Source organism: Garra rufa, unplaced genomic scaffold (assembly GCF_049309525.1).
Source record: "Garra rufa unplaced genomic scaffold, GarRuf1.0 hap1_unplaced_001, whole genome shotgun sequence".
Taxonomy (NCBI): domain Eukaryota; kingdom Metazoa; phylum Chordata; class Actinopteri; order Cypriniformes; family Cyprinidae; genus Garra; species Garra rufa.
In genome coordinates, this window is record NW_027394276.1 from 19,815,418 (window position 1) to 19,832,953 (window position 17,536).

Genomic DNA, 17,536 nt, shown 5'->3' on the forward strand with positions numbered 1-17,536 from the left:
ACACGTCTTTCTAAAAGCCAGAATATTATATAAATAGTGAAGAAAAGGCAAAAGCTTACAGCACCTGGTATTCCCAGGCGGTCTCCCATCCAAGTACTAAGCAGGCCCGACGCTGCTTAGCTTCCGAGATCAGACGAGATCGGGCGCTCTCAGCGCGGTATGGCCGTAAGCGAGGGCTGCTCCAAAAAGTGGGCTATTTAAAGATCAGCCTCCGTAAAAGCCAGCATATTATATAAATAGTGAAGAAAAGGCAAAAGCTTACAGCACCTGGTAATCCCAGGCGGTCTCCCATCCAAGTGTAACAATCGGCCTTATCAGCCGAGTTACAAGACTAAAATGGGGTCAGATTTAACTGTGAGAGATGACTAGTGGTTAAAAGAATGAGACATAAAAGAAGATTGGTTTAAATAGATTTGGTTTATTTACAAGGTTCACATAAAAGACTTTAAAACAACACGATAAAACGAGGTAAACGCTGTTAAAAGAATACAGTTCATTTGTCCATACCCTAAAAACAGTCCAAGAATCCCAGTGTGTTGATAAGTCCAATGTGAGTGTCCACCGGTGTATATACAATCCACAGAAAGTGTAATCCAAAGTTTGCAGGTGGTGAATGGAAAGGTGAGCTCTAAAATTAGCAACTCCTCAATCCAACAGTTTGGTGACTGTCCTTTGTTTGTCATGCTGCTCTCTTATACAGTTGTACTTCCTGCTTCCTGTCATGTGTCTAGTCACATGGCAGGCCAACCATCCATTTTTTAAAGACACACACTCACTTAAAATGTTAAGAGTAATAAAATGGCCTAAAAAACATGTAAAACACTTAAAACTCTATAATACATTTAAATGATTGTAATAAATAGAGCGGTAAAACACGTCTTTCTAAAAGCCAGCATATTATATAAATAGTGAAGAAAAGGCAAAAGCTTACAGCACCTGGTATTCCCAGGCGGTCTCCCATCCAAGTACTAAGCAGGCCCGACGCTGCTTAGCTTCCGAGATCAGACGAGATCGGGCGCTCTCAGCGCGGTATGGCCGTAAGCGAGGGCTGCTCCAAAAAGTGGGCTATTTAAAGATCAGCCTCCGTAAAAGCCAGCATATTATATAAATAGTGAAGAAAAGGCAAAAGCTTACAGCACCTGGTAATCCCAGGCGGTCTCCCATCCAAGTGTAACAATCGGCCTTATCAGCCGAGTTACAAGACTAAAATGGGGTCAGATTTAACTGTGAGAGATGACTAGTGGTTAAAAGAATGAGACATAAAAGAAGATTGGTTTAAATAGATTTGGTTTATTTACAAGGTTCACATAAAAGACTTTAAAACAACACGATAAAACGAGGTAAACGCTGTTAAAAGAATACAGTTCATTTGTCCATACCCTAAAAACAGTCCAAGAATCCCAGTGTGTTGATAAGTCCAATGTGAGTGTCCACCGGTGTATATACAATCCACAGAAAGTGTAATCCAAAGTTTGCAGGTGGTGAATGGAAAGGTGAGCTCTAAAATTAGCAACTCCTCAATCCAACAGTTTGGTGACTGTCCTTTGTTTGTCATGCTGCTCTCTTATACAGTTGTACTTCCTGCTTCCTGTCATGTGTCTAGTCACATGGCAGGCCAACCATCCATTTTTTAAAGACACACACTCACTTAAAATGTTAAGAGTAATAAAATGGCCTAAAAAACATGTAAAACACTTAAAACTCTATAATACATTTAAATGATTGTAATAAATAGAGCGGTAAAACACGTCTTTCTAAAAGCCAGCATATTATATAAATAGTGAAGAAAAGGCAAAAGCTTACAGCACCTGGTATTCCCAGGCGGTCTCCCATCCAAGTACTAAGCAGGCCCGACGCTGCTTAGCTTCCGAGATCAGACGAGATCGGGCGCTCTCAGCGCGGTATGGCCGTAAGCGAGGGCTGCTCCAAAAAGTGGGCTATTTAAAGATCAGCCTCCGTAAAAGCCAGCATATTATATAAATAGTGAAGAAAAGGCAAAAGCTTACAGCACCTGGTATTCCCAGGCGGTCTCCCATCCAAGTACTAAGCAGGCCCAACGCTGCTTAGCTTCCGAGATCAGACGAGATCGGGCGCTCTCAGCGCGGTATGGCCGTAAGCGAGGGCTGCTCCAAAAAGTGGGCTATTTAAAGATCAGCCTCCGTAAAAGCCAGCATATTATATAAATAGTGAAGAAAAGGCAAAAGCTTACAGCACCTGGTAATCCCAGGCGGTCTCCCATCCAAGTGTAACAATCGGCCTTATCAGCCGAGTTACAAGACTAAAATGGGGTCAGATTTAACTGTGAGAGATGACTAGTGGTTAAAAGAATGAGACATAAAAGAAGATTGGTTTAAATAGATTTGGTTTATTTACAAGGTTCACATAAAAGACTTTAAAACAACACGATAAAACGAGGTAAACGCTGTTAAAAGAATACAGTTCATTTGTCCATACCCTAAAAACAGTCCAAGAATCCCAGTGTGTTGATAAGTCCAATGTGAGTGTCCACCGGTGTATATACAATCCACAGAAAGTGTAATCCAAAGTTTGCAGGTGGTGAATGGAAAGGTGAGCTCTAAAATTAGCAACTCCTCAATCCAACAGTTTGGTGACTGTCCTTTGTTTGTCATGCTGCTCTCTTATACAGTTGTACTTCCTGCTTCCTGTCATGTGTCTAGTCACATGGCAGGCCAACCATCCATTTTTTAAAGACACACACTCACTTAAAATGTTAAGAGTAATAAAATGGCCTAAAAAACATGTAAAACACTTAAAACTCTATAATACATTTAAATGATTGTAATAAATAGAGCGGTAAAACACGTCTTTCTAAAAGCCAGCATATTATATAAATAGTGAAGAAAAGGCAAAAGCTTACAGCACCTGGTATTCCCAGGCGGTCTCCCATCCAAGTACTAAGCAGGCCCGACGCTGCTTAGCTTCCGAGATCAGACGAGATCGGGCGCTCTCAGCGCGGTATGGCCGTAAGCGAGGGCTGCTCCAAAAAGTGGGCTATTTAAAGATCAGCCTCCGTAAAAGCCAGCATATTATATAAATAGTGAAGAAAAGGCAAAAGCTTACAGCACCTGGTATTCCCAGGCGGTCTCCCATCCAAGTACTAAGCAGGCCCGACGCTGCTTAGCTTCCGAGATCAGACGAGATCGGGCGCTCTCAGCGCGGTATGGCCGTAAGCGAGGGCTGCTCCAAAAAGTGGGCTATTTAAAGATCAGCCTCCGTAAAAGCCAGCATATTATATAAATAGTGAAGAAAAGGCAAAAGCTTACAGCACCTGGTATTCCCAGGCGGTCTCCCATCCAAGTACTAAGCAGGCCCGACGCTGCTTAGCTTCCGAGATCAGACGAGATCGGGCGCTCTCAGCGCGGTATGGCCGTAAGCGAGGGCAGCTCCAAAAAGTGGGCTATTTAAAGATCAGCCTCCGTAAAAGCCAGCATATTATATAAATAGTGAAGAAAAGGCAAAAGCTTACAGCACCTGGTAATCCCAGGCGGTCTCCCATCCAAGTGTAACAATCGGCCTTATCAGCCGAGTTACAAGACTAAAATGGGGTCAGATTTAACTGTGAGAGATGACTAGTGGTTAAAAGAATGAGACATAAAAGAAGATTGGTTTAAATAGATTTGGTTTATTTACAAGGTTCACATAAAAGACTTTAAAACAACACGATAAAACGAGGTAAACGCTGTTAAAAGAATACAGTTCATTTGTCCATACCCTAAAAACAGTCCAAGAATCCCAGTGTGTTGATAAGTCCAATGTGAGTGTCCACCGGTGTATATACAATCCACAGAAAGTGTAATCCAAAGTTTGCAGGTGGTGAATGGAAAGGTGAGCTCTAAAATTAGCAACTCCTCAATCCAACAGTTTGGTGACTGTCCTTTGTTTGTCATGCTGCTCTCTTATACAGTTGTACTTCCTGCTTCCTGTCATGTGTCTAGTCACATGGCAGGCCAACCATCCATTTTTTAAAGACACACACTCACTTAAAATGTTAAGAGTAATAAAATGGCCTAAAAAACATGTAAAACACTTAAAACTCTATAATACATTTAAATGATTGTAATAAATAGAGCGGTAAAACACGTCTTTCTAAAAGCCAGCATATTATATAAATAGTGAAGAAAAGGCAAAAGCTTACAGCACCTGGTATTCCCAGGCGGTCTCCCATCCAAGTACTAAGCAGGCCCGACGCTGCTTAGCTTCCGAGATCAGACGAGATCGGGCGCTCTCAGCGCGGTATGGCCGTAAGCGAGGGCTGCTCCAAAAAGTGGGCTATTTAAAGATCAGCCTCCGTAAAAGCCAGCATATTATATAAATAGTGAAGAAAAGGCAAAAGCTTACAGCACCTGGTAATCCCAGGCGGTCTCCCATCCAAGTGTAACAATCGGCCTTATCAGCCGAGTTACAAGACTAAAATGGGGTCAGATTTAACTGTGAGAGATGACTAGTGGTTAAAAGAATGAGACATAAAAGAAGATTGGTTTAAATAGATTTGGTTTATTTACAAGGTTCACATAAAAGACTTTAAAACAACACGATAAAACGAGGTAAACGCTGTTAAAAGAATACAGTTCATTTGTCCATACCCTAAAAACAGTCCAAGAATCCCAGTGTGTTGATAAGTCCAATGTGAGTGTCCACCGGTGTATATACAATCCACAGAAAGTGTAATCCAAAGTTTGCAGGTGGTGAATGGAAAGGTGAGCTCTAAAATTAGCAACTCCTCAATCCAACAGTTTGGTGACTGTCCTTTGTTTGTCATGCTGCTCTCTTATACAGTTGTACTTCCTGCTTCCTGTCATGTGTCTAGTCACATGGCAGGCCAACCATCCATTTTTTAAAGACGCACACTCACTTAAAATGTTAAGAGTAATAAAATGGCCTAAAAAACATGTAAAACACTTAAAACTCTATAATACATTTAAATGATTGTAATAAATAGAGCGGTAAAACACGTCTTTCTAAAAGCCAGCATATTATATAAATAGTGAAGAAAAGGCAAAAGCTTACAGCACCTGGTATTCCCAGGCGGTCTCCCATCCAAGTACTAAGCAGGCCCGACGCTGCTTAGCTTCCGAGATCAGACGAGATCGGGCGCTCTCAGCGCGGTATGGCCGTAAGCGAGGGCTGCTCCAAAAAGTGGGCTATTTAAAGATCAGCCTCCGTAAAAGCCAGCATATTATATAAATAGTGAAGAAAAGGCAAAAGCTTACAGCACCTGGTATTCCCAGGCGGTCTCCCATCCAAGTACTAAGCAGGCCCGACGCTGCTTAGCTTCCGAGATCAGACGAGATCAGGCGCTCTCAGCGCGGTATGGCCGTAAGCGAGGGCTGCTCCAAAAAGTGGGCTATTTAAAGATCAGCCTCCGTAAAAGCCAGCATATTATATAAATAGTGAAGAAAAGGCAAAAGCTTACAGCACCTGGTATTCCCAGGCGGTCTCCCATCCAAGTGTAACAATCGGCCTTATCAGCCGAGTTACAAGACTAAAATGGGATCAGATTTAACTGTGAGAGATGACTAGTGGTTAAAAGAATGAGACATAAAAGAAGATTGGTTTAAATAGATTTGGTTTATTTACAAGGTTCACATAAAAGACTTTAAAACAACACGATAAAACGAGGTAAACGCTGTTAAAAGAATACAGTTCATTTGTCCATACCCTAAAAACAGTCCAAGAATCCCAGTGTGTTGATAAGTCCAATGTGAGTGTCCACCGGTGTATATACAATCCACAGAAAGTGTAATCCAAAGTTTGCAGGTGGTGAATGGAAAGGTGAGCTCTAAAATTAGCAACTCCTCAATCCAACAGTTTGGTGACTGTCCTTTGTTTGTCATGCTGCTCTCTTATACAGTTGTACTTCCTGCTTCCTGTCATGTGTCTAGTCACATGGCAGGCCAACCATCCATTTTTTAAAGACACACACTCACTTAAAATGTTAAGAGTAATAAAATGGCCTAAAAAACATGTAAAACACTTAAAACTCTATAATACATTTAAATGATTGTAATAAATAGAGCGGTAAAACACGTCTTTCTAAAAGCCAGCATATTATATAAATAGTGAAGAAAAGGCAAAAGCTGACAGCACCTGGTATTCCCAGGCGGTCTCCCATCCAAGTACTAAGCAGGCCCGACGCTGCTTAGCTTCCGAGATCAGACGAGATCGGGCGCTCTCAGCGCGGTATGGCCGTAAGCGAGGGCTGCTCCAAAAAGTGGGCTATTTAAAGATCAGCCTCCGTAAAAGCCAGCATATTATATAAATAGTGAAGAAAAGGCAAAAGCTTACAGCACCTGGTATTCCCAGGCGGTCTCCCATCCAAGTGTAACAATCGGCCTTATCAGCCGAGTTACAAGACTAAAATGGGATCAGATTTAACTGTGAGAGATGACTAGTGGTTAAAAGAATGAGACATAAAAGAAGATTGGTTTAAATAGATTTGGTTTATTTACAAGGTTCACATAAAAGACTTTAAAACAACACGATAAAACGAGGTAAACGCTGTTAAAAGAATACAGTTCATTTGTCCATACCCTAAAAACAGTCCAAGAATCCCAGTGTGTTGATAAGTCCAATGTGAGTGTCCACCGGTGTATATACAATCCACAGAAAGTGTAATCCAAAGTTTGCAGGTGGTGAATGGAAAGGTGAGCTCTAAAATTAGCAACTCCTCAATCCAACAGTTTGGTGACTGTCCTTTGTTTGTCATGCTGCTCTCTTATACAGTTGTACTTCCTGCTTCCTGTCATGTGTCTAGTCACATGGCAGGCCAACCATCCATTTTTTAAAGACACACACTCACTTAAAATGTTAAGAGTAATAAAATGGCCTAAAAAACATGTAAAACACTTAAAACTCTATAATACATTTAAATGATTGTAATAAATAGAGCGGTAAAACACGTCTTTCTAAAAGCCAGCATATTATATAAATAGTGAAGAAAAGGCAAAAGCTTACAGCACCTGGTATTCCCAGGCGGTCTCCCATCCAAGTACTAAGCAGGCCCGACGCTGCTTAGCTTCCGAGATCAGACGAGATCGGGCGCTCTCAGCGCGGTATGGCCGTAAGCGAGGGCTGCTCCAAAAAGTGGGCTATTTAAAGATCAGCCTCCGTAAAAGCCAGCATATTATATAAATAGTGAAGAAAAGGCAAAAGCTTACAGCACCTGGTAATCCCAGGCGGTCTCCCATCCAAGTGTAACAATCGGCCTTATCAGCCGAGTTACAAGACTAAAATGGGGTCAGATTTAACTGTGAGAGATGACTAGTGGTTAAAAGAATGAGACATAAAAGAAGATTGGTTTAAATAGATTTGGTTTATTTACAAGGTTCACATAAAAGACTTTAAAACAACACGATAAAACGAGGTAAACGCTGTTAAAAGAATACAGTTCATTTGTCCATACCCTAAAAACAGTCCAAGAATCCCAGTGTGTTGATAAGTCCAATGTGAGTGTCCACCGGTGTATATACAATCCACAGAAAGTGTAATCCAAAGTTTGCAGGTGGTGAATGGAAAGGTGAGCTCTAAAATTAGCAACTCCTCAATCCAACAGTTTGGTGACTGTCCTTTGTTTGTCATGCTGCTCTCTTATACAGTTGTACTTCCTGCTTCCTGTCATGTGTCTAGTCACATGGCAGGCCAACCATCCATTTTTTAAAGACGCACACTCACTTAAAATGTTAAGAGTAATAAAATGGCCTAAAAAACATGTAAAACACTTAAAACTCTATAATACATTTAAATGATTGTAATAAATAGAGCGGTAAAACACGTCTTTCTAAAAGCCAGAATATTATATAAATAGTGAAGAAAAGGCAAAAGCTTACAGCACCTGGTATTCCCAGGCGGTCTCCCATCCAAGTACTAAGCAGGCCCGACGCTGCTTAGCTTCCGAGATCAGACGAGATCGGGCGCTCTCAGCGCGGTATGGCCGTAAGCGAGGGCTGCTCCAAAAAGTGGGCTATTTAAAGATCAGCCTCCGTAAAAGCCAGCATATTATATAAATAGTGAAGAAAAGGCAAAAGCTTACAGCACCTGGTAATCCCAGGCGGTCTCCCATCCAAGTGTAACAATCGGCCTTATCAGCCGAGTTACAAGACTAAAATGGGGTCAGATTTAACTGTGAGAGATGACTAGTGGTTAAAAGAATGAGACATAAAAGAAGATTGGTTTAAATAGATTTGGTTTATTTACAAGGTTCACATAAAAGACTTTAAAACAACACGATAAAACGAGGTAAACGCTGTTAAAAGAATACAGTTCATTTGTCCATACCCTAAAAACAGTCCAAGAATCCCAGTGTGTTGATAAGTCCAATGTGAGTGTCCACCGGTGTATATACAATCCACAGAAAGTGTAATCCAAAGTTTGCAGGTGGTGAATGGAAAGGTGAGCTCTAAAATTAGCAACTCCTCAATCCAACAGTTTGGTGACTGTCCTTTGTTTGTCATGCTGCTCTCTTATACAGTTGTACTTCCTGCTTCCTGTCATGTGTCTAGTCACATGGCAGGCCAACCATCCATTTTTTAAAGACACACACTCACTTAAAATGTTAAGAGTAATAAAATGGCCTAAAAAACATGTAAAACACTTAAAACTCTATAATACATTTAAATGATTGTAATAAATAGAGCGGTAAAACACGTCTTTCTAAAAGCCAGCATATTATATAAATAGTGAAGAAAAGGCAAAAGCTTACAGCACCTGGTATTCCCAGGCGGTCTCCCATCCAAGTACTAAGCAGGCCCGACGCTGCTTAGCTTCCGAGATCAGACGAGATCGGGCGCTCTCAGCGCGGTATGGCCGTAAGCGAGGGCTGCTCCAAAAAATGGGCTATTTAAAGATCAGCCTCCGTAAAAGCCAGCATATTATATAAATAGTGAAGAAAAGGCAAAAGCTTACAGCACCTGGTATTCCCAGGCGGTCTCCCATCCAAGTACTAAGCAGGCCCGACGCTGCTTAGCTTCCGAGATCAGACGAGATCGGGCGCTCTCAGCGCGGTATGGCCGTAAGCGAGGGCTGCTCCAAAAAGTGGGCTATTTAAAGATCAGCCTCCGTAAAAGCCAGCATATTATATAAATAGTGAAGAAAAGGCAAAAGCTTACAGCACCTGGTATTCCCAGGCGGTCTCCCATCCAAGTACTAAGCAGGCCCGACGCTGCTTAGCTTCCGAGATCAGACGAGATCGGGCGCTCTCAGCGCGGTATGGCCGTAAGCGAGGGCTGCTCCAAAAAGTGGGCTATTTAAAGATCAGCCTCCGTAAAAGCCAGCATATTATATAAATAGTGAAGAAAAGGCAAAAGCTTACAGCACCTGGTAATCCCAGGCGGTCTCCCATCCAAGTGTAACAATCGGCCTTATCAGCCGAGTTACAAGACTAAAATGGGGTCAGATTTAACTGTGAGAGATGACTAGTGGTTAAAAGAATGAGACATAAAAGAAGATTGGTTTAAATAGATTTGGTTTATTTACAAGGTTCACATAAAAGACTTTAAAACAACACGATAAAACGAGGTAAACGCTGTTAAAAGAATACAGTTCATTTGTCCATACCCTAAAAACAGTCCAAGAATCCCAGTGTGTTGATAAGTCCAATGTGAGTGTCCACCGGTGTATATACAATCCACAGAAAGTGTAATCCAAAGTTTGCAGGTGGTGAATGGAAAGGTGAGCTCTAAAATTAGCAACTCCTCAATCCAACAGTTTGGTGACTGTCCTTTGTTTGTCATGCTGCTCTCTTATACAGTTGTACTTCCTGCTTCCTGTCATGTGTCTAGTCACATGGCAGGCCAACCATCCATTTTTTAAAGACGCACACTCACTTAAAATGTTAAGAGTAATAAAATGGCCTAAAAAACATGTAAAACACTTAAAACTCTATAATACATTTAAATGATTGTAATAAATAGAGCGGTAAAACACGTCTTTCTAAAAGCCAGCATATTATATAAATAGTGAAGAAAAGGCAAAAGCTTACAGCACCTGGTATTCCCAGGCGGTCTCCCATCCAAGTACTAAGCAGGCCCGACGCTGCTTAGCTTCCGAGATCAGACGAGATCGGGCGCTCTCAGCGCGGTATGGCCGTAAGCGAGGGCTGCTCCAAAAAGTGGGCTATTTAAAGATCAGCCTCCGTAAAAGCCAGCATATTATATAAATAGTGAAGAAAAGGCAAAAGCTTACAGCACCTGGTATTCCCAGGCGGTCTCCCATCCAAGTACTAAGCAGGCCCGACGCTGCTTAGCTTCCGAGATCAGACGAGATCAGGCGCTCTCAGCGCGGTATGGCCGTAAGCGAGGGCTGCTCCAAAAAGTGGGCTATTTAAAGATCAGCCTCCGTAAAAGCCAGCATATTATATAAATAGTGAAGAAAAGGCAAAAGCTTACAGCACCTGGTATTCCCAGGCGGTCTCCCATCCAAGTGTAACAATCGGCCTTATCAGCCGAGTTACAAGACTAAAATGGGATCAGATTTAACTGTGAGAGATGACTAGTGGTTAAAAGAATGAGACATAAAAGAAGATTGGTTTAAATAGATTTGGTTTATTTACAAGGTTCACATAAAAGACTTTAAAACAACACGATAAAACGAGGTAAACGCTGTTAAAAGAATACAGTTCATTTGTCCATACCCTAAAAACAGTCCAAGAATCCCAGTGTGTTGATAAGTCCAATGTGAGTGTCCACCGGTGTATATACAATCCACAGAAAGTGTAATCCAAAGTTTGCAGGTGGTGAATGGAAAGGTGAGCTCTAAAATTAGCAACTCCTCAATCCAACAGTTTGGTGACTGTCCTTTGTTTGTCATGCTGCTCTCTTATACAGTTGTACTTCCTGCTTCCTGTCATGTGTCTAGTCACATGGCAGGCCAACCATCCATTTTTTAAAGACACACACTCACTTAAAATGTTAAGAGTAATAAAATGGCCTAAAAAACATGTAAAACACTTAAAACTCTATAATACATTTAAATGATTGTAATAAATAGAGCGGTAAAACACGTCTTTCTAAAAGCCAGCATATTATATAAATAGTGAAGAAAAGGCAAAAGCTGACAGCACCTGGTATTCCCAGGCGGTCTCCCATCCAAGTACTAAGCAGGCCCGACGCTGCTTAGCTTCCGAGATCAGACGAGATCGGGCGCTCTCAGCGCGGTATGGCCGTAAGCGAGGGCTGCTCCAAAAAGTGGGCTATTTAAAGATCAGCCTCCGTAAAAGCCAGCATATTATATAAATAGTGAAGAAAAGGCAAAAGCTTACAGCACCTGGTATTCCCAGGCGGTCTCCCATCCAAGTGTAACAATCGGCCTTATCAGCCGAGTTACAAGACTAAAATGGGATCAGATTTAACTGTGAGAGATGACTAGTGGTTAAAAGAATGAGACATAAAAGAAGATTGGTTTAAATAGATTTGGTTTATTTACAAGGTTCACATAAAAGACTTTAAAACAACACGATAAAACGAGGTAAACGCTGTTAAAAGAATACAGTTCATTTGTCCATACCCTAAAAACAGTCCAAGAATCCCAGTGTGTTGATAAGTCCAATGTGAGTGTCCACCGGTGTATATACAATCCACAGAAAGTGTAATCCAAAGTTTGCAGGTGATGAATGGAAAGGTGAGCTCTAAAATTAGCAACTCCTCAATCCAACAGTTTGGTGACTGTCCTTTGTTTGTCATGCTGCTCTCTTATACAGTTGTACTTCCTGCTTCCTGTCATGTGTCTAGTCACATGGCAGGCCAACCATCCATTTTTTAAAGACACACACTCACTTAAAATGTTAAGAGTAATAAAATGGCCTAAAAAACATGTAAAACACTTAAAACTCTATAATACATTTAAATGATTGTAATAAATAGAGCGGTAAAACACGTCTTTCTAAAAGCCAGCATATTATATAAATAGTGAAGAAAAGGCAAAAGCTTACAGCACCTGGTATTCCCAGGCGGTCTCCCATCCAAGTACTAAGCAGGCCCGACGCTGCTTAGCTTCCGAGATCAGACGAGATCGGGCGCTCTCAGCGCGGTATGGCCGTAAGCGAGGGCTGCTCCAAAAAGTGGGCTATTTAAAGATCAGCCTCCGTAAAAGCCAGCATATTATATAAATAGTGAAGAAAAGGCAAAAGCTTACAGCACCTGGTAATCCCAGGCGGTCTCCCATCCAAGTGTAACAATCGGCCTTATCAGCCGAGTTACAAGACTAAAATGGGGTCAGATTTAACTGTGAGAGATGACTAGTGGTTAAAAGAATGAGACATAAAAGAAGATTGGTTTAAATAGATTTGGTTTATTTACAAGGTTCACATAAAAGACTTTAAAACAACACGATAAAACGAGGTAAACGCTGTTAAAAGAATACAGTTCATTTGTCCATACCCTAAAAACAGTCCAAGAATCCCAGTGTGTTGATAAGTCCAATGTGAGTGTCCACCGGTGTATATACAATCCACAGAAAGTGTAATCCAAAGTTTGCAGGTGGTGAATGGAAAGGTGAGCTCTAAAATTAGCAACTCCTCAATCCAACAGTTTGGTGACTGTCCTTTGTTTGTCATGCTGCTCTCTTATACAGTTGTACTTCCTGCTTCCTGTCATGTGTCTAGTCACATGGCAGGCCAACCATCCATTTTTTAAAGACGCACACTCACTTAAAATGTTAAGAGTAATAAAATGGCCTAAAAAACATGTAAAACACTTAAAACTCTATAATACATTTAAATGATTGTAATAAATAGAGCGGTAAAACACGTCTTTCTAAAAGCCAGAATATTATATAAATAGTGAAGAAAAGGCAAAAGCTTACAGCACCTGGTATTCCCAGGCGGTCTCCCATCCAAGTACTAAGCAGGCCCGACGCTGCTTAGCTTCCGAGATCAGACGAGATCGGGCGCTCTCAGCGCGGTATGGCCGTAAGCGAGGGCTGCTCCAAAAAGTGGGCTATTTAAAGATCAGCCTCCGTAAAAGCCAGCATATTATATAAATAGTGAAGAAAAGGCAAAAGCTTACAGCACCTGGTAATCCCAGGCGGTCTCCCATCCAAGTGTAACAATCGGCCTTATCAGCCGAGTTACAAGACTAAAATGGGGTCAGATTTAACTGTGAGAGATGACTAGTGGTTAAAAGAATGAGACATAAAAGAAGATTGGTTTAAATAGATTTGGTTTATTTACAAGGTTCACATAAAAGACTTTAAAACAACACGATAAAACGAGGTAAACGCTGTTAAAAGAATACAGTTCATTTGTCCATACCCTAAAAACAGTCCAAGAATCCCAGTGTGTTGATAAGTCCAATGTGAGTGTCCACCGGTGTATATACAATCCACAGAAAGTGTAATCCAAAGTTTGCAGGTGGTGAATGGAAAGGTGAGCTCTAAAATTAGCAACTCCTCAATCCAACAGTTTGGTGACTGTCCTTTGTTTGTCATGCTGCTCTCTTATACAGTTGTACTTCCTGCTTCCTGTCATGTGTCTAGTCACATGGCAGGCCAACCATCCATTTTTTAAAGACACACACTCACTTAAAATGTTAAGAGTAATAAAATGGCCTAAAAAACATGTAAAACACTTAAAACTCTATAATACATTTAAATGATTGTAATAAATAGAGCGGTAAAACACGTCTTTCTAAAAGCCAGCATATTATATAAATAGTGAAGAAAAGGCAAAAGCTTACAGCACCTGGTATTCCCAGGCGGTCTCCCATCCAAGTACTAAGCAGGCCCGACGCTGCTTAGCTTCCGAGATCAGACGAGATCGGGCGCTCTCAGCGCGGTATGGCCGTAAGCGAGGGCTGCTCCAAAAAATGGGCTATTTAAAGATCAGCCTCCGTAAAAGCCAGCATATTATATAAATAGTGAAGAAAAGGCAAAAGCTTACAGCACCTGGTATTCCCAGGCGGTCTCCCATCCAAGTACTAAGCAGGCCCGACGCTGCTTAGCTTCCGAGATCAGACGAGATCGGGCGCTCTCAGCGCGGTATGGCCGTAAGCGAGGGCTGCTCCAAAAAGTGGGCTATTTAAAGATCAGCCTCCGTAAAAGCCAGCATATTATATAAATAGTGAAGAAAAGGCAAAAGCTTACAGCACCTGGTATTCCCAGGCGGTCTCCCATCCAAGTACTAAGCAGGCCCGACGCTGCTTAGCTTCCGAGATCAGACGAGATCGGGCGCTCTCAGCGCGGTATGGCCGTAAGCGAGGGCTGCTCCAAAAAGTGGGCTATTTAAAGATCAGCCTCCGTAAAAGCCAGCATATTATATAAATAGTGAAGAAAAGGCAAAAGCTTACAGCACCTGGTAATCCCAGGCGGTCTCCCATCCAAGTGTAACAATCGGCCTTATCAGCCGAGTTACAAGACTAAAATGGGGTCAGATTTAACTGTGAGAGATGACTAGTGGTTAAAAGAATGAGACATAAAAGAAGATTGGTTTAAATAGATTTGGTTTATTTACAAGGTTCACATAAAAGACTTTAAAACAACACGATAAAACGAGGTAAACGCTGTTAAAAGAATACAGTTCATTTGTCCATACCCTAAAAACAGTCCAAGAATCCCAGTGTGTTGATAAGTCCAATGTGAGTGTCCACCGGTGTATATACAATCCACAGAAAGTGTAATCCAAAGTTTGCAGGTGGTGAATGGAAAGGTGAGCTCTAAAATTAGCAACTCCTCAATCCAACAGTTTGGTGACTGTCCTTTGTTTGTCATGCTGCTCTCTTATACAGTTGTACTTCCTGCTTCCTGTCATGTGTCTAGTCACATGGCAGGCCAACCATCCATTTTTTAAAGACGCACACTCACTTAAAATGTTAAGAGTAATAAAATGGCCTAAAAAACATGTAAAACACTTAAAACTCTATAATACATTTAAATGATTGTAATAAATAGAGCGGTAAAACACGTCTTTCTAAAAGCCAGAATATTATATAAATAGTGAAGAAAAGGCAAAAGCTTACAGCACCTGGTATTCCCAGGCGGTCTCCCATCCAAGTACTAAGCAGGCCCGACGCTGCTTAGCTTCCGAGATCAGACGAGATCGGGCGCTCTCAGCGCGGTATGGCCGTAAGCGAGGGCTGCTCCAAAAAGTGGGCTATTTAAAGATCAGCCTCCGTAAAAGCCAGCATATTATATAAATAGTGAAGAAAAGGCAAAAGTTTACAGCACCTGGTAATCCCAGGCGGTCTCCCATCCAAGTGTAACAATCGGCCTTATCAGCCGAGTTACAAGACTAAAATGGGGTCAGATTTAACTGTGAGAGATGACTAGTGGTTAAAAGAATGAGACATAAAAGAAGATTGGTTTAAATAGATTTGGTTTATTTACAAGGTTCACATAAAAGACTTTAAAACAACACGATAAAACGAGGTAAACGCTGTTAAAAGAATACAGTTCATTTGTCCATACCCTAAAAACAGTCCAAGAATCCCAGTGTGTTGATAAGTCCAATGTGAGTGTCCACCGGTGTATATACAATCCACAGAAAGTGTAATCCAAAGTTTGCAGGTGGTGAATGGAAAGGTGAGCTCTAAAATTAGCAACTCCTCAATCCAACAGTTTGGTGACTGTCCTTTGTTTGTCATGCTGCTCTCTTATACAGTTGTACTTCCTGCTTCCTGTCATGTGTCTAGTCACATGGCAGGCCAACCATCCATTTTTTAAAGACACACACTCACTTAAAATGTTAAGAGTAATAAAATGGCCTAAAAAACATGTAAAACACTTAAAACTCTATAATACATTTAAATGATTGTAATAAATAGAGCGGTAAAACACGTCTTTCTAAAAGCCAGCATATTATATAAATAGTGAAGAAAAGGCAAAAGCTTACAGCACCTGGTATTCCCAGGCGGTCTCCCATCCAAGTACTAAGCAGGCCCGACGCTGCTTAGCTTCCGAGATCAGACGAGATCGGGCGCTCTCAGCGCGGTATGGCCGTAAGCGAGGGCTGCTCCAAAAAGTGGGCTATTTAAAGATCAGCCTCCGTAAAAGCCAGCATATTATATAAATAGTGAAGAAAAGGCAAAAGCTTACAGCACCTGGTATTCCCAGGCGGTCTCCCATCCAAGTACTAAGCAGGCCCGACGCTGCTTAGCTTCCGAGATCAGACGAGATCGGGCGCTCTCAGCGCGGTATGGCCGTAAGCGAGGGCTGCTCCAAAAAGTGGGCTATTTAAAGATCAGCCTCCGTAAAAGCCAGCATATTATATAAATAGTGAAGAAAAGGCAAAAGCTTACAGCACCTGGTATTCCCAGGCGGTCTCCCATCCAAGTACTAAGCAGGCCCGACGCTGCTTAGCTTCCGAGATCAGACGAGATCGGGCGCTCTCAGCGCGGTATGGCCGTAAGCGAGGGCAGCTCCAAAAAGTGGGCTATTTAAAGATCAGCCTCCGTAAAAGCCAGCATATTATATAAATAGTGAAGAAAAGGCAAAAGCTTACAGCACCTGGTAATCCCAGGCGGTCTCCCATCCAAGTGTAACAATCGGCCTTATCAGCCGAGTTACAAGACTAAAATGGGGTCAGATTTAACTGTGAGAGATGACTAGTGGTTAAAAGAATGAGACATAAAAGAAGATTGGTTTAAATAGATTTGGTTTATTTACAAGGTTCACATAAAAGACTTTAAAACAACACGATAAAACGAGGTAAACGCTGTTAAAAGAATACAGTTCATTTGTCCATACCCTAAAAACAGTCCAAGAATCCCAGTGTGTTGATAAGTCCAATGTGAGTGTCCACCGGTGTATATACAATCCACAGAAAGTGTAATCCAAAGTTTGCAGGTGGTGAATGGAAAGGTGAGCTCTAAAATTAGCAACTCCTCAATCCAACAGTTTGGTGACTGTCCTTTGTTTGTCATGCTGCTCTCTTATACAGTTGTACTTCCTGCTTCCTGTCATGTGTCTAGTCACATGGCAGGCCAACCATCCATTTTTTAAAGACACACACTCACTTAAAATGTTAAGAGTAATAAAATGGCCTAAAAAACATGTAAAACACTTAAAACTCTATAATACATTTAAATGATTGTAATAAATAGAGCGGTAAAACACGTCTTTCTAAAAGCCAGCATATTATATAAATAGTGAAGAAAAGGCAAAAGCTTACAGCACCTGGTATTCCCAGGCGGTCTCCCATCCAAGTACTAAGCAGGCCCGACGCTGCTTAGCTTCCGAGATCAGACGAGATCGGGCGCTCTCAGCGCGGTATGGCCGTAAGCGAGGGCTGCTCCAAAAAGTGGGCTATTTAAAGATCAGCCTCCGTAAAAGCCAGCATATTATATAAATAGTGAAGAAAAGGCAAAAGCTTACAGCACCTGGTATTCCCAGGCGGTCTCCCATCCAAGTACTAAGCAGGCCCGACGCTGCTTAGCTTCCGAGATCAGACGAGATCGGGCGCTCTCAGCGCGGTATGGCCGTAAGCGAGGGCTGCTCCAAAAAGTGGGCTATTTAAAGATCAGCCTCCGTAAAAGCCAGCATATTATATAAATAGTGAAGAAAAGGCAAAAGCTTACAGCACCTGGTATTC

The 17,536-nt window shown here is 41.7% G+C and overlaps 30 non-coding genes across 30 annotated transcripts; all 30 read right to left on the minus strand.

Annotated features, from left to right (window-relative positions):
* Nucleotides 1-52: 52 nt before the first annotated feature.
* On the minus strand, nt 53-171 carry LOC141302420 (5S ribosomal RNA). The gene has a single exon (XR_012342407.1). It is a non-coding gene; the product is annotated as a 5S ribosomal RNA (ribosomal RNA).
* A 753-nt stretch (nt 172-924) lies between these two features.
* Nucleotides 925-1,043, minus strand: LOC141302421 (5S ribosomal RNA). The gene has a single exon (XR_012342408.1). It is a non-coding gene; the product is annotated as a 5S ribosomal RNA (ribosomal RNA).
* Nucleotides 1,044-1,796: 753 nt separating this feature from the next.
* Nucleotides 1,797-1,915, minus strand: LOC141302422 (5S ribosomal RNA). The gene has a single exon (XR_012342409.1). It is a non-coding gene; the product is annotated as a 5S ribosomal RNA (ribosomal RNA).
* An 84-nt stretch (nt 1,916-1,999) lies between these two features.
* Nucleotides 2,000-2,118, minus strand: LOC141304041 (5S ribosomal RNA). Its single transcript, XR_012344008.1, has one exon. It is a non-coding gene; the product is annotated as a 5S ribosomal RNA (ribosomal RNA).
* A 753-nt stretch (nt 2,119-2,871) lies between these two features.
* On the minus strand, nt 2,872-2,990 carry LOC141302423 (5S ribosomal RNA). Its single transcript, XR_012342411.1, has one exon. It is a non-coding gene; the product is annotated as a 5S ribosomal RNA (ribosomal RNA).
* An 84-nt stretch (nt 2,991-3,074) lies between these two features.
* On the minus strand, nt 3,075-3,193 carry LOC141302425 (5S ribosomal RNA). The gene has a single exon (XR_012342413.1). It is a non-coding gene; the product is annotated as a 5S ribosomal RNA (ribosomal RNA).
* An 84-nt stretch (nt 3,194-3,277) lies between these two features.
* LOC141302426 (5S ribosomal RNA) lies at nt 3,278-3,396 on the minus strand. The gene has a single exon (XR_012342414.1). It is a non-coding gene; the product is annotated as a 5S ribosomal RNA (ribosomal RNA).
* A 753-nt stretch (nt 3,397-4,149) lies between these two features.
* On the minus strand, nt 4,150-4,268 carry LOC141302427 (5S ribosomal RNA). The gene has a single exon (XR_012342415.1). It is a non-coding gene; the product is annotated as a 5S ribosomal RNA (ribosomal RNA).
* Nucleotides 4,269-5,021: 753 nt separating this feature from the next.
* Nucleotides 5,022-5,140, minus strand: LOC141302429 (5S ribosomal RNA). The gene has a single exon (XR_012342416.1). It is a non-coding gene; the product is annotated as a 5S ribosomal RNA (ribosomal RNA).
* An 84-nt stretch (nt 5,141-5,224) lies between these two features.
* Nucleotides 5,225-5,343, minus strand: LOC141303290 (5S ribosomal RNA). The gene has a single exon (XR_012343272.1). It is a non-coding gene; the product is annotated as a 5S ribosomal RNA (ribosomal RNA).
* Nucleotides 5,344-6,096: 753 nt separating this feature from the next.
* On the minus strand, nt 6,097-6,215 carry LOC141303363 (5S ribosomal RNA). The gene has a single exon (XR_012343344.1). It is a non-coding gene; the product is annotated as a 5S ribosomal RNA (ribosomal RNA).
* Nucleotides 6,216-6,968: 753 nt separating this feature from the next.
* On the minus strand, nt 6,969-7,087 carry LOC141302430 (5S ribosomal RNA). The gene has a single exon (XR_012342417.1). It is a non-coding gene; the product is annotated as a 5S ribosomal RNA (ribosomal RNA).
* Nucleotides 7,088-7,840: 753 nt separating this feature from the next.
* On the minus strand, nt 7,841-7,959 carry LOC141302431 (5S ribosomal RNA). The gene has a single exon (XR_012342418.1). It is a non-coding gene; the product is annotated as a 5S ribosomal RNA (ribosomal RNA).
* Nucleotides 7,960-8,712: 753 nt separating this feature from the next.
* Nucleotides 8,713-8,831, minus strand: LOC141302432 (5S ribosomal RNA). Its single transcript, XR_012342419.1, has one exon. It is a non-coding gene; the product is annotated as a 5S ribosomal RNA (ribosomal RNA).
* An 84-nt stretch (nt 8,832-8,915) lies between these two features.
* LOC141302433 (5S ribosomal RNA) lies at nt 8,916-9,034 on the minus strand. Its single transcript, XR_012342420.1, has one exon. It is a non-coding gene; the product is annotated as a 5S ribosomal RNA (ribosomal RNA).
* Nucleotides 9,035-9,118: 84 nt separating this feature from the next.
* LOC141302434 (5S ribosomal RNA) lies at nt 9,119-9,237 on the minus strand. The gene has a single exon (XR_012342422.1). It is a non-coding gene; the product is annotated as a 5S ribosomal RNA (ribosomal RNA).
* Nucleotides 9,238-9,990: 753 nt separating this feature from the next.
* On the minus strand, nt 9,991-10,109 carry LOC141302435 (5S ribosomal RNA). The gene has a single exon (XR_012342423.1). It is a non-coding gene; the product is annotated as a 5S ribosomal RNA (ribosomal RNA).
* An 84-nt stretch (nt 10,110-10,193) lies between these two features.
* LOC141303291 (5S ribosomal RNA) lies at nt 10,194-10,312 on the minus strand. Its single transcript, XR_012343273.1, has one exon. It is a non-coding gene; the product is annotated as a 5S ribosomal RNA (ribosomal RNA).
* Nucleotides 10,313-11,065: 753 nt separating this feature from the next.
* LOC141303364 (5S ribosomal RNA) lies at nt 11,066-11,184 on the minus strand. The gene has a single exon (XR_012343346.1). It is a non-coding gene; the product is annotated as a 5S ribosomal RNA (ribosomal RNA).
* Nucleotides 11,185-11,937: 753 nt separating this feature from the next.
* LOC141302437 (5S ribosomal RNA) lies at nt 11,938-12,056 on the minus strand. The gene has a single exon (XR_012342425.1). It is a non-coding gene; the product is annotated as a 5S ribosomal RNA (ribosomal RNA).
* A 753-nt stretch (nt 12,057-12,809) lies between these two features.
* Nucleotides 12,810-12,928, minus strand: LOC141302438 (5S ribosomal RNA). The gene has a single exon (XR_012342426.1). It is a non-coding gene; the product is annotated as a 5S ribosomal RNA (ribosomal RNA).
* A 753-nt stretch (nt 12,929-13,681) lies between these two features.
* Nucleotides 13,682-13,800, minus strand: LOC141302440 (5S ribosomal RNA). The gene has a single exon (XR_012342427.1). It is a non-coding gene; the product is annotated as a 5S ribosomal RNA (ribosomal RNA).
* Nucleotides 13,801-13,884: 84 nt separating this feature from the next.
* Nucleotides 13,885-14,003, minus strand: LOC141302441 (5S ribosomal RNA). Its single transcript, XR_012342428.1, has one exon. It is a non-coding gene; the product is annotated as a 5S ribosomal RNA (ribosomal RNA).
* Nucleotides 14,004-14,087: 84 nt separating this feature from the next.
* Nucleotides 14,088-14,206, minus strand: LOC141302442 (5S ribosomal RNA). The gene has a single exon (XR_012342429.1). It is a non-coding gene; the product is annotated as a 5S ribosomal RNA (ribosomal RNA).
* Nucleotides 14,207-14,959: 753 nt separating this feature from the next.
* LOC141302443 (5S ribosomal RNA) lies at nt 14,960-15,078 on the minus strand. The gene has a single exon (XR_012342430.1). It is a non-coding gene; the product is annotated as a 5S ribosomal RNA (ribosomal RNA).
* A 753-nt stretch (nt 15,079-15,831) lies between these two features.
* LOC141302444 (5S ribosomal RNA) lies at nt 15,832-15,950 on the minus strand. The gene has a single exon (XR_012342431.1). It is a non-coding gene; the product is annotated as a 5S ribosomal RNA (ribosomal RNA).
* Nucleotides 15,951-16,034: 84 nt separating this feature from the next.
* LOC141302445 (5S ribosomal RNA) lies at nt 16,035-16,153 on the minus strand. Its single transcript, XR_012342433.1, has one exon. It is a non-coding gene; the product is annotated as a 5S ribosomal RNA (ribosomal RNA).
* An 84-nt stretch (nt 16,154-16,237) lies between these two features.
* On the minus strand, nt 16,238-16,356 carry LOC141302446 (5S ribosomal RNA). The gene has a single exon (XR_012342434.1). It is a non-coding gene; the product is annotated as a 5S ribosomal RNA (ribosomal RNA).
* A 753-nt stretch (nt 16,357-17,109) lies between these two features.
* Nucleotides 17,110-17,228, minus strand: LOC141302447 (5S ribosomal RNA). Its single transcript, XR_012342435.1, has one exon. It is a non-coding gene; the product is annotated as a 5S ribosomal RNA (ribosomal RNA).
* An 84-nt stretch (nt 17,229-17,312) lies between these two features.
* LOC141302449 (5S ribosomal RNA) lies at nt 17,313-17,431 on the minus strand. The gene has a single exon (XR_012342437.1). It is a non-coding gene; the product is annotated as a 5S ribosomal RNA (ribosomal RNA).
* Nucleotides 17,432-17,536: the final 105 nt, after the last annotated feature.